Below are 6,000 nucleotides of genomic sequence, written 5' to 3'. Positions count from 1 at the left end.
TCTCCTGTATTGTGTGTTGTCTTTCCCTTCACTTAAAATAGTTCTTGTCTACTATCTAATTAGTGAATACCCCTCTATCTCCCTCCCCACCTTTGAAGTCATCAAAGAATATTTTCTTCTGTGTTTAAACTTTTTCTTGAGTTCTTATAATAGTGGTCTCATACAATATTTGTCTTTTTGGAACTGACTAATTTCACTCAGCATAATGCCTTCTAGATTTTTCCATGTTATGTTTCACTGATTCATCCATATTCTTAATTGTTGTGTAGTATTCCATTATGTGAATATACCATAATTTATTTATCCATTCATCCATTGATGGGCATCTTGGTTGCTTCTATCTTTTTGCTATTGTAAACAGTGCTGCAATGAACATGGGTGTGTATATATCTGTTCATGTGAAGGCTCTTATTTCTCTAGGGTATATTCCAAGGAGAGGAATTGCTGAATTGTGTGGTAGTTCTATTTCTAGCTTTTTAAGGAAGTGCCAGATTGAAGTAGTTGTACCATTTTACATTCCCACCAGCAGTGTAGAAGTGTTCCAGTCTCTCCACAACCTCTCCAACATTTATTATGTTGTGTATTTTGGATAATACCAGCCTTGTTGGAGTGAGATGGTATCTCATTGTAGTTTTTATTTGTATTTCTCTAAGGGCTAATCTTCTACTTTAAGTGTGATCATCTAATCCCTCCTTTGTAAAGTTGCATTATGCCCGGCCGTTAATCACTCAGAAGAAGGGCTGCTACTTTGGTACCCTGTTGCCATCATTTTTTCACCTATTGCTTTAGCAGCTATTGATGGTTTCCTGAACAATCACTCCATTAAGGGTTGCAAAGTGGTAGTTTTCTAATATTGTAATTCCTGCTGTATTTATTAGCTGGAATTCTTCTGTAAAGAAGAGCTTTCTTTCATTTTCTCATCAACCAGAGATATTTGGTATTCTGAAATAGGTTTTTTTTTTTTTTTTTAAGAAAGGCAAGATAAATGAAATGCCTAATTTTTTTCTTCAAAGGTTATTTTTTTCTCTTTTAAAAAAGTTTCATCATGAATTTTTATATATTTCACTGTATTTCAACCAATTGCAATCATTTTTCTTTTTGTTGCTCACACTGTCCCTCCTCTGGTCAGTGCGAGCCCCCTTACATTGGTTTTTGTGACCTTTGACAAGTTCCATTAAACTTTGATAGCTTCCTTGCTTTCTGAAGCAGCATAATGCTCCAGGCTCACTCATCTTGTACATTTTCTGCTCCAGACCTGGAATTGGCTTTTTCTCCAAGGATATCTGGTTCCCTTTAGTGTTATTTGACATTTGAATACCAAATCTGGGCAGAAGTGCTCATCATCACTGGGATGTTATTGTTTCCAAGCCTTTTCAGTAGGTAAGATCCAGGGAATGTGTATTAAAAAAGTTAGGAGTTCAGTTTGAAATTTCCGATTCCAATTTAACTTTGTAGGGTTTTTACTTAATAAATTTATACATTTGCCTCTTTTCTCTTAGAGTGAAAATCTTGATTCCTAATAACAACATCATTTTTTATAACTATCCTACTATATACATTACAAAGTTAAAAGCAACAATTCCAATGTTATAACCAATTAGACTACTGAATAAAGTTTAAAGTTTTGGATTTTTTTTTTTCTCCTCAGAATACAGCTCATTAAATATGCATAGCCAAATACTATGTTTTAAAGTAATTGGTATTATATCTTTTCTCTTTGTGGTAAATTATCTTTTCTAATGATTTATGCACTTCCACTTATGAATTCTCATTATACTTGAAAAGTCAAGTTACCCAAGGTTTTCATCCTAATAGGCCCCATTCCTATGGAGAAGTGTTGCTAGAGATTAGAGTGCATTCTAAATTAATTAGTTGAGGCAAGAAAAATAACAGAGGAAAATGTGTTATGTAAATACATGGTCACAATGGATTCCACCTTGAAGAACCTTGTTGGAGAGTGGAAGAGAACAACAGATGCAGAATTTTTCTGCCCATGTGAGTTATTGGGTCTTCTTGTTAATATCAGGCTTCTGAAGTTTCTTAATATGATACTTTCCAGACTATGGAAAATACTAGATTTCCTAGCACTTACTTGCTTTTCAGGTCCTTTTGGCATAAACATACACTGAGCAGAGAGTAGGAACAAGGCCTAGATTAGAGCCAGAGAAGGCTGTTGTCTTTCAGCAGTGCTGAAAGTTGGGATGAAGATGCCAGCTGATTCTGCTGCTTCACAGTTTATCTTCCGAAGGAAAGAAAGGAGGGATAGGAAAATAGAGACTATAATAGCTGTCCTCTACTATGCCTGGTGTGGTGTTGGCTCTTTAATTTAAATAGCTCTCAGAACTCAAATCACTTTCACACTATCTGTTTAGAATGAACTGCTATTGTTGTTGTGTACTGTTGAACTGATTCCAATTCATAGTGACCCCTATGTGACAGAGTTGAACACCCCATAGGGATTTCTTGGCTGTAATCTTTATGGAGGCAGATGACCAGGTCTTTCTCTTGCAAACCCTCTGGGTGTGTTCAAACTTCCAACCTCTCAGTTAGCAGCTGAGCTCTTAATCATTGCGCCACCAGGGCTCCTTGGAATGAACTAAAATCCAAACCAAACTCCTGCCATCTAGTTGATTCTGACTCTTAGCGACCCCATAGGGTTTCCAAAGGCTGTAAATCTTTACAGAAGCAGACTGCCACATCTTTCTCTTTCGGAGCTGCTGGTGGTTTCCAATCACTGACCTTTTGGTTAGCAGTTGAGTGCTTTAGCCACTGCACCACCAGGGCTCCTTAGGAATGAATTGTTGTTGTTGTTGTTAGGTGCCGTTGGGTCAGTTCTGACTCATAGTGATCCTATGCACAACAGAACGAAACACTGCCCAGTCCTGCGCCATCTGTACAATTGTTGTTATGCTTGAGCTTATTGTTGCAGCCACTGTGTCAATCCACCTTGTTGAGGGTCTTCCTCTTTTCCGCTGACCCTGTACTCTGCCAAGCATGATGTTCTTCTCCAGGGACTGATCCCTCCTGACAACATGTCCAAAGTATGTAAGACACAGTCTCGCCATCCTTGCCTCTAAGGAGCATTCTGGTTGTACTTCTTCCAAGACAGATTTGTTTGCTCTTTTGGCAGTCCATGGTATATTCAATATTCTTCGCCAACACCACAATTCAAAGGCGTCAACTCTTCTTCGGTCTTCCTTATTCATTGTCCAGCTTTCACATGCATATGATGTGATTGAAAATACCATGGCTTGGGTCAGGCCCACCTTAGTTTTCAGGTGACATCTTTGCTCTTCAACACTTTGAAAAGGTCCTTTGCAGCAGATTTGCCCAATGCAACGCGTCTTTTGATTTCTTGACTGCTGCTTCCATGGCTGTTGATTGTGGATCCAAGTAAAATGAAATCCTTGACAACTTCAATCTTTTCTCCGTTTATCACGATGTTGCTCATTGGTCCAGTTGTGAGGATTTTTGTTTTCTTCATGTTGATGTGTAATCCGTACTGAATGCTGTGGTCTTTGATCTTCATTGGTAAGTGCTTCAAGTCCTCTTCACTTTCAGCAAGCAAGGTTGTGTCATCTGCATGATGCAGATTGTTAATGAGTCTTCCTCCAATCCTGATGCCCCGTTCTTCTTCATATAGTCCAGCTTCTCGGATTATTTGTTCAGCATATAGATTAAATAGGTATGATGAAAGAATACAACCCTGACGCACACCTTTCCTGACTTTAAACCAATCAGCATCCCCTTGTTCTGTCCAAAAACTACCTCTTGATCTATGTAAAGGTTCCTCATGAGCACAATTAAGTGTTCTGGAATTTCCATTCTTTGCAGTGTTATCCATAGTTTGTTATGATCCACCCAGTTGAATGCCTTTGCATAGTCAATAAAACACAGGTAAACATCCTTCTGGTATTCTCTGCTTTCAGCCAGGATCCATCTGACATCAGCAATGATATCCCTGGTTCCACGTCCTTTTCTGAAACCAGCCTGAATTTCTGGCAGTTCCCTGTCAATATACTGCTACAACTATTTTTGCTGAAGATCATTCAAAAACGGCTGCAGCACCCCCACATATCTGTCAGTTTGTTGTACTGTGGGGGCTTGTGTGTTGCTGTGATGCTGGAAGCTATGCCACTGGTATTCAGATACCAGCAGGGTCACCCATGGAGGGCAGGTTTCAGCTGAGCTTCCAGACTAAGAGAAACTAGGAAGAAGGATCAGGCAGCCTACTTCTGAAAATCATTAGCCAGTGAAAACCTTATGAATAGCATGAATGAATTAGAGGGTGAGTATTATCAACACCATTATGGAAAATGGCTTTAGCCTCTTCTTGGGTCTGGTATAATACAATGCTGTTGAGTAAAACGTTTTCCTAGACTAAATGCATACTTTGGGTTGATGCTGAAACTAGCTCTCTCATTTCATTGTTTTCGTGGAGACATAATTAGGAACACCAGTATTATAATCACCTCTTCAGGAAGTGTTCCTGAAGATTAGGTAACTTGCCTCTGTGTTTTTATATATATTTGTATTATTGCATTTGCCATATCGTACTGTAATTACCTGCTTAAAGTATGTTTTTAATACTAGATTGTGAACTCCTTGAGGGCAAGGATCATTCATTTTATTTTCCTAAGCCCCCAGCCTAGGGCCTTGCACATAATAAAACTGCTTAATGTTTGTCAAATGATTGAATCATCTAATTATTTTTCAAGTCCTTCCAACCCCAAGTTGGAATGGGGAACTGGAAATATACTCATGAAAATTTTATAGATATACAATTTATATAAGGAAATATATATACTGATTGCAAATACTATGAATGCTGAAATAAACATATACACTCTATTGTAGTAAAAGGAAATAGTGGGCAAACCTGTGGATAATATAATAAGATTTTAGTTCTAAAAGGAGCCCTAGATATCGTTCAAACCCTCATTTCGTACATGAGGAACCTGAGGGCTGGACACTATATAACTTGTGCAGGGCCACATCCTTGGTGAGGGGCAGAGTCAGATCAGATCCAATTATCTGATTCTTCCATTAATCGGATGCTCCACACTTTTGTCACAACCAATGTCCAACCAAGGACAGAGAGGAGTTGACTTCCATGTTCACTGAACCCTGTGTAATTATCTTTACAACCCTGGGAGAAAGCAGACCATTTTCTGAGATGAGAATGAAGTACATACATCATGTATTTCAGAAAACAAAGGAGAAAATTCAACATCAAAATAAGCCTGTTTAAGCTGATAATCAGATACAGAATTGGCTCTCAAAAAAAGAGGTCAGATAGATACTGCAATATTAGGGATATTTCTGTAGTGATGACATAAAACTATTGGGATGTTTAGGAGAATTAGTCTTCCAGCCTACAGAAAGGTTGGGCAGGATAACTGGTTCCATTTTCAATTTCCCTCATTTTCATTATCAGTGTTTGGGATGGACAATCACAATCTTAATTACTTCTGTTTGGGGTAAGGGTAGAGAACAAAACTAATGATGTCATCAGAGGAGCCACACAGAGAGTACTTACCTTCCTGGAGGTCAGTCAACAGAAAATTTTGCTAGCACATCACTCCTAGGGCAATGAGCTCAGGAGGAGCTGAGAGTAACAATGAGTTGTGCCAGCTACCCACTGAGGGTGACAGTTTAGAAACAATGGACTGAAAAATGTCGTAAATTTGAAAAACAATGAACTGCCTGGTGTCAGGGTTTAAAGATTGATGGGACTGGTGCGTGGAGAGCCAGATAGAAGTAGTATAGAAATTCATACCATTTTTTAACATTCGAAATATCCCTTACAATGATTCATTAGGAGCCATATGGATATAAATGCATATCTATTTTTTTATGTATATATATTCATACACACACATACATTATTTATATTGTTCTTTATCTGTGTCTAAAGTGCTCAGGAGCTGAAATTTGTTTGGAAATGTTCAGTCAAGCGATATGATGCCTTTTGCAATATGCAGTTAGTCTTGGTACGGC

Source organism: Loxodonta africana, chromosome 4, assembly GCF_030014295.1.
Source record: "Loxodonta africana isolate mLoxAfr1 chromosome 4, mLoxAfr1.hap2, whole genome shotgun sequence".
NCBI classification, from domain to species: Eukaryota; Metazoa; Chordata; class Mammalia; order Proboscidea; family Elephantidae; genus Loxodonta; species Loxodonta africana.
This window is presented reverse-complemented; position numbering follows the sequence as displayed.